Raw genomic sequence first — 12,094 nt, 5'->3', positions numbered from 1 at the left:
CCTTCGATAGCTTTCTTCGTCATGCTGCTGCCTGTTATTTGGAGGGAACTCGTGCGCGTACTTACTATAATGATCGCGCATGTGTATTAAGAGCGCCGCTAATGGTGACGAAGTCGAAATGGATCATAACATATTCGTTTTTGTTGCGATTCAAGCTGCGCCTGTGGTGGCTCATTTGGAGTGTGTTGATTTAGTAAATTATTGTATGCATCGTGACTTGTTATCAGGTGGAAATAATTGTGATGGAGGTGTAACGGGTGATTGACGCAGGCACACTCGTGCAGATTATAGAGCCATATACTCGTATACACAATTGTATAAGTAAACACTTGTAATTATGAAACTATGTACACACGAATGAATAATGATAATAAGACGGGTTGGATGGTACCAATCACATATGTACATTCTATAACTATCGGGTCCCAAGATATCAAGACGTAATGGCTGTCTATTTTTATTCACTTCTCGAACACTTCTCTCTTCATAAATGGCAACATAATTTTGGGCATATTACTGAGAAAATTAGTGCCACGCTCTCTAAAATAACACATACACTCTACTCTATAAGGTTAGTTGGTTTGTCACTGCCTTCAGCTTGTAAATTCTTCTTCGTCCCCCGTCCATTCCTTTTATTTCAATGAACAGTTTTTAGGCCATTTCATGCTTTGTCGTATATTTTAACTTAAATATTCGGAGTTATCTTAAAGTACCTGAGAGAGTTGATAAAGAGTTTTGGAAATTATGTTCCAATTTCTCAGGACCATTTGGACGTATTGACGGTTAGTTAGATATAACATACAAGTATTGTGTTTTAAATTCGAGAAGATGAGATATCATCTTCATAACTAATAACTGTAATGATTGTTCCATCAAAATTAATAACTATACCGTTGATCCATAAGCACAATTGGATACAATACTAGTTTTATCATTTATTTATTATATTTATATCTTCCGTTCGGTTGCTCCTCAGATCTTCTTTTTCATTCTTCTAATGACTGTTAATGTAAGTTTAATGAAACATTATTTTTAACTAATTTTAGTTCAAGTCAATGCTCAGTCCTCAGCTAGTGCACATTTTTAAACAACCGAAAGCATGCCTTCTAACTATGTGTTCGATTTCGTTCGATGTATAGACATCCAAATTGTTCGGAGTAACTGCTCTAGCTGAACCCAATAGTACTGGACCGTTCTTTGGTTAAGCCAGACAACATCAGTCCACTACCATATTAGGGTCAGAGACTTTTTTCTTTCCATTTTGGCATTTAAATTAGCGAAAATAATTTTAAGACCGAAACTGGAACTGATTTCTGCACCCGATGACGGAGTCTGAGTCAAACCTTAATCACTTTTTAAAGTTGCTGAGGGACCGTCGAAGGATCATTTCCCATCAAAGGACCGAATATTCTCATGGCATATTCTCATACTATAGTCGGCATCAAAAAGGGTATCTTATATAGGGCTGTATAATCTTAACTTGTGATTCATAGTGGGCAGATACTATCTCATTAGTAGGTAGGTAGGTAGAGTGGCTGTCTCACGACGCATCTAGGCCTTTAGGACGCCCATTGCATTATCACCTCCTCACCAAAGAACGTTTAACAGTTTTACTTTGTGAAAGCATAGCTGGCGGAAAACAGCAGATATTAGTCATTCGAAAAGCAGCTCACCCTCGTTTAAAAACTTAAATGTAAAGGATTTACAAGCATTTGAATGTCAAATCTAAAGTTCCGGATGATTTGTGAGGTGATGACTGAGTGGCTGCACCAATTCGATGGAATAATGGTAAGAGAGAGAAGATAGATTTTACTATTTTTAGACAACGCCAGTTCACATGCTATGTACATGACACTCAAAACTATAAAGTTAATATTTTTAACCCTGTTTTTTAACCATATGATTAAGACATACATATAGTACCATAATATAAAACTTAAAATTGGATAATCGCAACTTTATATTAAAAAGACTTTATATTTTATGATAAATGCTTGAAAACAATTTAAAGCTGAAACAATACGAAATTGTTTTTGCAAAGCGGGATTCGTAAAAGTGGCTCGCTGAGTAGTGAGTCTGACGATGATCTGTCATTGGTGCAAAAAAAGACAATCAGTGAGGGGTGTTGTGGAATTCAAGACAGATTTGCTTAGCTGTCAGAATTGCAAACCAATTCTGATGGTGTCCCAGAATCTGTTGGGATTTTCGTCCTTTCGAACATACCCAAAACCAATATTTGAATGAAATGTTTGCTAATGTGACAATCTAATAAAATTTACAATAAGTTCAGTAAATTTAATTTTCCTTCTATTAGAAGAAGATAAAAACGAAAAACTTAAAAGAAAAATAAGAGATCGCAATAACCCACTTGATACCCTTGATTTTTTTTTCATAAATTCAATTATTATGGTAGTTGTATTCTATTATTATGTTTTCCCTTATAAAAATAAAGTTAATTAGTACGTAACAATAAAACTAATAAATTTCGTGATTTTTTATCGGTTTCAATTCTGATTCGACAATTATAAGATTTCACAATACCCCTGAAAGTTTTTTGATCCAGAAGTTATTTCCCCTGCTGAAGAGATACTAAAAGTAAATGAAGCAGAATTGTTTACATTCATTGATTTTGATAACAATGTATGTACCGAGACAGAGTATACATATATCGCTTTTGAATGAAGTAGTTATTAATGACAGTCACAACTCAGAAGGGGAAGACAAATCAGAAAATTACTCCGAAGCTAGATATACAAACCTACGGTGGAGCTATAGGGGCATTGAAACACGCGTAACGAGTAAGTTTTCCAATCTGAATTCCTAAAGCAGCAAGAATTAAAACAGCATCAAACAAAAATTAATTTTTTTTTTGAAATATGTATGTGGTTAAGGACGCCTGTTTTTTTTGGACATTGGTAAATAAAATTATTTTCTTATGCCTTATTGTAAATTATATATGTATGTACTACTGTGATCAAAATGAAAGGTGAATTTTATTAATTTCATCTCATTCAAAGTAATCCCTTCCTGCTGCAAAACACTTATGCCATCAGAGCATGTTTTCGATTCAGCTTTTATTTTCTCAATTGAGTTAAAACGGTTTCCTCGGAGTTATCATGTGAATTTTTTGAATTGCCAGAAGTTACACGAAGGTAAATCAGGCGAATGCGGTAGGTGCGACACGATATTAGTAGAAAATGGCGAAATGATCACGATTAACCAATGTAGTATGAGATGGCGCATTATCGCACTGCTTTGTTCAATAAATTCAGAGATAGTAAAAATCGAAAAATTCACTTTTAGAGCCTCACAAAACGACGTGTATCTAAAATACTAATGAATAGTTTACCGTGAAATTTAGCATAGATATCACTAATAGTACTACCAACTACAGAAAAAAATTTACCATTTCAAAAAACACGCGAAGCATAAATTAAAAATTGACCTTTCAATTTGATCACAGCAGTATATATTTTTTGATATTTATTAAGGGACAGCCGGACAGAAAGGCTGGTTCCGCCAGTGCCCTGTTATGGGAGATTTCATTGTAGTAATAAAAAAGCCCTTAAAAAAAGCATTTGAATTGCAAATTATTCAAAATTTTAGCAAGTTTAACATGATGGATCTGTAGACTTCGAAGTGGGATAGGGAAACCAATTTTTTCACATTCTATCAATGCAATAATGTTTTAGGACCCTTAAACAGAGTTTTATATAGGATTGAAAAACATTGATCACACATTTAATCCTTAGAAGTGATCTTAACAAAGCTCAAATACCCATTACTTACTGGTCCGATCTTCGATAGCATAAGAAATGCTTTGCTTTCAAGAATTTGGTATAAAGGCAGAGATCTGAGATAACCCAACAGTACCAGCACTACTGGGAATCGGAGACATTTACTGTTACATATACTATTTACAGGTCTCATTGTTACGAATGGGCAGCTCTTATAACGGCAATAACGAAGAAATTTGCTTGCAAGTCTACTTAGAAATTGCGAGTTGCATGCATTACTAGCGACTATAAAATCAATTTTTTTCTTATGGAATGCATGTTTAATTAGCTTACACCTTGCGGCTGTGCAACTTCGGGCAGTTAAATGTCGTTAAGGAGCCTCCAATCACGAGCTTCCGCTTAATAACGCTAAGAAATGTTTATGTGTATATGTGTCCAGATATATAATTGCACTTGAACTATTTTTGTCCATTTTTATTTGTGTAACGGCTGCGTATATACTCGTATGTACATAAAATCAAATCTCATTAAAAAGTCGTTGTGGTAAATTAAATTATAATGAATGTCGGTTGGATCCTGTTTGCTGTCACATGCGCCTCTGCTACTGAACTTAGCAAGGATGTGCCACTTCATATTCAACTATTTACATACAAAATGTTGTGTATATGTTATTTTGCCAGTCTTTCTGTTGTGTGTTTGTTGCGCATGCGTACACTCGACCAGTTTCACTACTCTGCACGCACTCACTCGCATACACGCCGCACAGCCAATTGACACTGATGATGACGTGCAGCTAGTGCAGTTTAACGACGACATCGCACACACGCACGCTTAGCAATTATACTGAGATTATGTATGTATGAGTACAAAGATACAGAAAGAAAAAAGTAACTTGAAAGCTCGGCAATTGTCTATATGTATGTATGCATTTGTAAGAATATGAAGCCAGCAAGCAGTAACTGTTCGATTCGTTCAAAAGTTTTTGACGGGCATATTTCGAATGCCAACCGCTAAAGGTAGTGTAAGTATAATTTGTGAGCGGCCCAGCGCCCAAGTGATTTATGTGTGATGGCATGCAGCTATCCAATGCAGACCCTTTCAGCGTTGCTTTTAACACTATGAACATTTGTTTATACTGTACATACTCTTTTATAAATATGTATATGTATGTATGTATGTATTTATATTATATAACGGGTGATTTTTTTGAGGTTAGGATTTTCATGCATTAGTATTTGACAGATCACGTGGGATTTCAGACATGGTGTCAAAGAGAAAGATGCTCAGTATGCTTTGACATTTCATCATGAATAGACTTACTAACGAGCAACGCTTGCAAATCATTGAATTTTATTACCAAAATCAGTGTTCGGTTCGAAATGTGTTTATCGACAAATTTTGTTCAGCGATGAGGCTCATTTCTGGTTGAATGGCTACGTAAATAAGCAAAATTGCCGCATTTGGGGTGAAGAGCAACCAGAAGCCGTTCAAGAACTGCCCATGCATCCCGAAAAATGCACTGTTTGGTGTGGTTTGTACGCTGGTGGAATCATTGGACCGTATTTTTTCAAAGATGCTGTTGGACGCAACGTTACGGTGAATGGCGATCGCTATCGTTCGATGCTAACAAACTTTTTGTTGCCAAAAATGGAAGAACTGAACTTGGTTGACATGTGGTTTCAACAAGATGGCGCTACATGCCACACAGCTCGCGATTCTATGGCCATTTTGAGGGAAAACTTCGGACAACAATTCATCTCAAGAAATGGACCCGTAAGTTGGCCACCAAGATCATGCGATTTAACGCCTTTAGACTATTTTTTGTGGGGCTACGTCAAGTCTAAAGTCTACAGAAATAAGCCAGCAACTATTCCAGCTTTGGAAGACAACATTTCCGAAGAAATTCGGGCTATTCCGGCCGAAATGCTCGAAAAAGTTGCCCAAAATTGGACTTTCCGAATGGCCCACCTAAGACGCAGCCGCGGTCAACATTTAAATGAAATTATCTTCAAAAAGTAAATGTCATGAACCAATCTAACGTTTCAAATAAAGAACCGATGAGATTTTGCAAATTTTATGCGTTTTTTTTTTTAAAAAAGTTATCAAGCTCTTAAAAAATCACCCTTTAGTATAAGGCATATACAATTGCTGTGCGCTCATTATTTATGTCTGGCCAAACTTTTGTTGGCACTTTTGTAATTTTCCTACTAGTCACTACTCTTTCCTAGCAACACGTTTTGATTTGCTTAATTTAAGCTTATACTCGTACAACATATTGCGCAGTGCTCAATAATTTTTTTCTATTAATGGTTGTTTGCAACATCTTAAATTAATCGGGTTAGTTACAGAGTTATACATACACAAATGAAGAGGATGACGATACGAGTCGAATTCCCTGAAGAGGTTAGTTTAGTAAAGGATATTAACTACTTCGGTACGGCGCCTATCGGCCACAAAAGGTTAGTCACGGCCGGTCACTGTTCGCGCGCTGTCTCGTTCGGCAATATATCTCTAAGGGGTTAAATGGGTTTCAGAGGTACCAAAAAAAAGGTATTTTTACGATTTTTTTTAATATAAGCAATCATATATTTGAAAAATATAATATGGCATATCAAAGGTACATATTTGAAAAATGTCTCTTGAAATTTTGATATAAAAATGTTGAAAATTCAGCCGTTGAGACCCTGGTAGTCTCACAAAAAATAGCTTTCGCCGTGGACAGCATAACTTATTACTGGTTCACCTATAATTAAAAACTAAACATATGTAATAAATATGTATATAAATCTCGTTTTTGAACGAAGGAAATAAAAAAATTTAAAAATTTTCCTCTTTTTCTCGGATTTTGAACAAAAAATCAAATTTTTTGGTCACATTTTCGCCATTTATTGGTAAAAAATAAGTTGTATTGAAACAAAAAAATATTTCTTTCAATAACTAGACAATGTTATTTTGTGTACACAATTCGAACTAATTCGGGCCATAACTTTTGGAGAAATCGTGTCGACTTCAAAAACACAGTTTCGACAAAAACGCATTCTCAAGGCTTTATCTCCGAAACTATTACTCGGATCAATTTGAAAATTTTGAACGAAGGAAATAATATTCTAGAGGTGTTATAGAATTTAATAAGACAAACAAAAAAAAAATCGATTTTTTGAAATACTTCTTGACATCGGTCCAGAAGTTCTGTTGACTCATGTATTATACATACAAGTACATATATCATATAAAGAACTTAGAGATGGAAAAATTTCAATATATGTAATCAGACAGGAATATTACATTAAATGTAAATATGTATAGTAAAATAGAGTTTGATTTAAAAATGGATGAAATCAGTCCATATTTAGCCAATTTAGCGAGTTTTCATAATAATGTTTCATAGAGAACCCGAGTTATTTCGATACAATTTTTAAAAATTGCGAGGGTATAAAGTTGGCTTCGCCCGAACTTTGCTCTTCCTCACTTGGATTTTTATTTGATTCACTTCTGCACGTTTGCACCTTGTAAACATACATACATACATATATGCAGATATACTTATACATAGGTAGTACATACATATATACTGCAAGTATGAATGTATGTGCTGCTTAGTAGCACGTTGTGCGTGTTTGCATCCATTTATTGCAATGCGTGTGCATCAATGTCAGCGTGTTGTTGCTGCTGTTGTACGCCAAGTTGCATTTGACAGATTAATAGCTGAATTCCTTTGAGTGCCTGATGAAATTAAGCTTCTGTGTAAGCACCAGTGTTACACTTGCACCCGTTTTTTCTTACAACCTTTTTCTCTGATTTATATGTATTTATTGTTGTTATTGTGACTTTAATTTTTGTTAATGTAACTAGTTATCAGTTGGATTTGCATTTGTATGCCGGTTGGCATGTTCGTTTATTTGTAATTCTATGTACATATAATATATTCGTGCAACGTGCAGTGGCCAACCGACGTCGCTTTGTGCGCATCAATCATTGCCATGATTACATGCACGAGTGGAAAGAATCGTTTAATGGGCTCGTTTACGTCTTTCAAAATTGCCTCTAAAGTTCACTTTTGAATTGCGAATGCACATCCATGTATATATATGTATATACATACTTACTCAATATATAATTATTTACTGATTTTGTAGATAAAGACGATTATTATGTTTCGAGTTTAAAGAGCATCCTGAATTCGGAGAATTAATATAAAGCTTTTGTTACTTTAATCAAACCTCCTACAAAAGAGAACGAAGATACGAAGAGATAAAGATTAAAAACTTTCTTCTTGTATTGAACTCGACTATATAACTTGTCGGTTTTTGACAAGAGGGCAGAGTAGTGTCGAACCGAGGACTACTTATTTATATTCAAATTTGGAAAATACCCATTCGATATTCTAGATGTTTCTACATATTGATCATAAGTCATTAACTATTTATTTTGATTTACTACCTTAGAAACCAAAATATAAAGTGACTTAGCGAATTTTACACCCTGAAAATATTTAGAGGACTTATTTAAGAAGCTCATTATATTTTTTTTAAGTATTGCATTTCTTTAGTTGTTAAATTTTTTTACTTATTAAGAAATATCTACGGCAAATTTAAAGGAAGCTGGAAATATGTCTTTTCTATCTGGTACCGCCACATGTCATTGCACTTAAAGCTGTAGTAATAAAGATTCAGAATGTTTTATTTACAAATCAATCGAAATATTATAAAATGGCATTTCATGTTCATTTTTTATTCCCTTCAATTCAATTTTAAATTCGTATAGTTTTTAGTTGGAAAATGCTTCAGATTATTCAGACAGTTTCATTTTATGGTTTATGGTTATGACGTGTTTAAAGGAGGGTATATTTTTATTATATACTAATATAATTATAACCTTTCCTAAAAAAGAATTCGGAGTAAAAATTTACAAAATTTTGGTCTGGGCCTAGGGCTACACATTATTTTCAGAACGTTAAAACTTTAGAGCCAAAGTAATATACCAAAAAATTCTCTTCTAATTTGTTTTTGTGAATCTATATTACAATATAATTTATTTTTTCATTGTTTTTTCTTTACTCTGAAGCTAGTTTCCAAAATCTGTATACTTTTTTCTTTGGTATCGTGATGTAATTATTCATACATATACATATATTTATACCATTAGAAGTCTGGTTTGTAATTACTTATTGTTTTTTCACTTTTCTTTCGACGTTGAAGGAAAATAAGTATCCAACATTTGGTGTTTATTACAAATTTAAAAGATTTTTTACAAAAGTGCAAAAATAGAAAGAATCCAAAAACATTTATTTTTTTAGATCGATAAAATCGACAGGTCCTAGTATGGGTCACGACAGGCTAAATGCTTTGACAGTACTGCCTATTGAAGCTCAATTTGTTCAAGAAATGGATTACTTTGACATATTTGATATTTCTGCAAGGACTAAAGCCAGAAAAAAGATATTTTAAAATTGTTTAAGACGTTAAATTGTTGATCAAATGAGGCGGCGAATCCGGCACGGCAGCAGTGAGCTTAAATTCCCTGTTGATCGGTAGTGATACTTGCATTAGAGCTCATGAACTCGAAAAAGGAGACTTTTCAAGGCACATGGATAACATTTTCGTCTTAATAATTTCATTGGACGTCAAATTTAAACCAAAAATGTGCTTATTTTCACACTGATAATTGGCGGTATAGTTTTTCACCGTGGCCGACGCCATTTTAAATCAAAATGTGTTAATTTTCACATTGATAATTGACGGTACATTTTTTCGATGTGCCCGACTATAGTTTTCGTCGGCCGTTCCCACGTCAGTCGGGTCTACGTAACCGGATCGGACCCGGATTTTTATCCGACCAAGGACTGTCAACTCGGCAGAATTCTGCCGCTACAAAAACAACACAACAACAACAACATAGTTTTCGACGGATTTTGCTCTCGAACTATGAACTACTATATTTAATATAATAATCTTGTATATTAGATATATGGGGGCTGAAGGAGGTGTTTATCCGATTCAACCCATTTTTTACACCCAGTCCTACTATTATCAGGGAAGATCTCTTTCTCCGAATTTTAATTACATATCCCACATATTGACTGATATTTTCTGTCAAAAGTTAACAATAGGTACTGGAGACCGCATCTTCACTACCTAGGGGTTTTGGTCCGATTTGGACAATTTTTGGTCATTAGGTGGTATACTACAAAGGCACTATTCGTTTAAAATTTTATATCGTTATATTAATTGTTTTTTGATTTGGGCGGGTTTATCGCCCGATTTCATATAGTCCTACAGTGTCAGTTGGGGTACATAGGAATTTGTCCTGAACCAATTTATGTCTTAAGTGTTTTAGGAGATATGTACATTAAACCTCTTAGAAGGCAGTGACACGACCACTGGTGCCCCGTGCTACTGTGATCCCTTGTGGCAAATTACAGTTCTATATCTTAGCTTGATGCTAGGTTAATGCACTTTATAATAGAGTATTTTAATATTGGGTTGTCAAAAAAACCTTGCGGTATTTTTATTGAATTTTTTTTTTATTGAAATTGAAATGATGCTACGGCTGCTACAATTTTCGACGACAGGCCTTCCGGAGCATGGCGCATCTTCGACCACCTCTAGACCAGAACGAAAACGTTGAAACTATTGTTGTGCGGTGAAAATGGCGGCTTGAGATGCATTTTTGCCTTTATCGTAGTAGTACTGTAAAATATGCCGTATTTTTTCTTTATTTTGCTCTATGTTTGCGACGCTATAACTTACGAACGACTTAAAAGAAACGACAATCAATCAAATACGTGTTAGCGTGAAATGAGCTTTCCAAAAAGGTATGGCATGACCCGATGCGACAATTAAAACTAGAACTACGCGCTTTCAGCGCCAACTAGCGAAAATACCGCAAGACTTTAATATTTTATAGTTATTTTAGAAAATTAAGACTATGAACAGTACACTGTTCCAAGTTTCACCTTCCGGAATAGTCATAACTTTGATAAAAAATGCATCTTTGATGACAAATTTTTTATTACAAGCTTCAGACATCTTCTACAAATGTAATTAAAACTATATCATTCCACATTCAAAAGTAAGACAAATTGCTTTATCATTCCTAAATGAATCACGTATAAAATCCCTATGTTCCCTTTGAAAAAACATTTTTGGTCTAGATGTTTCACGGTACCTTTACCTTGTACCGATTTCTGATATGTTCAAGTTAGATTTTTAATAAGCTTTCTACGACCGCATATTTTCGGTGAAGTGCTTGTACCGAGGATCACGGGAAATTTTTGCACTTAAGAAAACACAGACTTCATCGTTCCTTTTAAATTTTGCATTGTTCTGTGAAATTCTTCAGGTATATTTGTCAGTTATTATACACTCATCTCAAATTATGATTCAACCGTTTCTTATTCAGTTACAACTAGCAGTATAATTCATATGTATCTACACAAAAACCACTGTACCTGCCAGCAGCTGTGTGATTTTATTTTCTATTTTTGAATAATAAAATGTTCAAATGATTCTTATATGAATATTGAACACTTGCTTATGTTTTGAAATATATTTTTTTGTTAATGAATTGTTGTGACTTTTAACATAAAACGATAGAAAGTAGCCTATGCGCGTCCCGAGGTTCCATGCTACCTCATCAGCAATTTTCAGCCAGATCGGTTCAGCCGTTTTTGAGTTATAAATACATATAGACATAAATAGCGAAGTCGAGGGTGATTTTACAAAAAAGGCCGCCGTTAGGACCTTCTCCAGGACTAAAGGAATACCCGTGAAAATGTTCACGTCTTTCCGTGCAGTGATTCGCACGTATGCGCGGTCATACAAAAAAGGCTTTTCATTTTTATATTGTATACATATAAGATAAAAAAAAATTCTATCTGAATACTAAAAAGTCATCCCCATTATTAAAAAACAGACATATATACTATTTTCAGCTGTACATAAGTGCTCTTTGACTATAGAAAAGACTGTAAGTTCTATTTTTAAATCAATTTAATTACTCATAATATACACACGTATCTATTGTTTAAGTTGTAAGTACAAAATACTGCAGCCTCGTGCTCAAGCATTAAATATTATCGAAAACTACAAAATGCTTACATATAGTATGTAATATATACATACATATATTAAATATGTATATAACCGTGAATAGGCACCGAAAAGGGCTGAACTTGTAGGCGGTACGCAATAGCTGAATTTAACGATAAATATTTACAAAAGTGGAACTACGATTTCCATATCGAATGAGCAAGTTACGCTCTCTGTGCGCGCCCAATTTTCACAAGACTGAAGCGATTATGTGCACAACCCAACAAATGGAAGGAAGGAATAAATTGATAAACTAAGAGTGTAGGT

The sequence above is a fragment of the Bactrocera dorsalis genome, chromosome 5 (assembly GCF_023373825.1).
Source record: "Bactrocera dorsalis isolate Fly_Bdor chromosome 5, ASM2337382v1, whole genome shotgun sequence".
NCBI lineage: Eukaryota > Metazoa > Arthropoda > Insecta > Diptera > Tephritidae > Bactrocera > Bactrocera dorsalis.
This window is presented reverse-complemented; position numbering follows the sequence as displayed.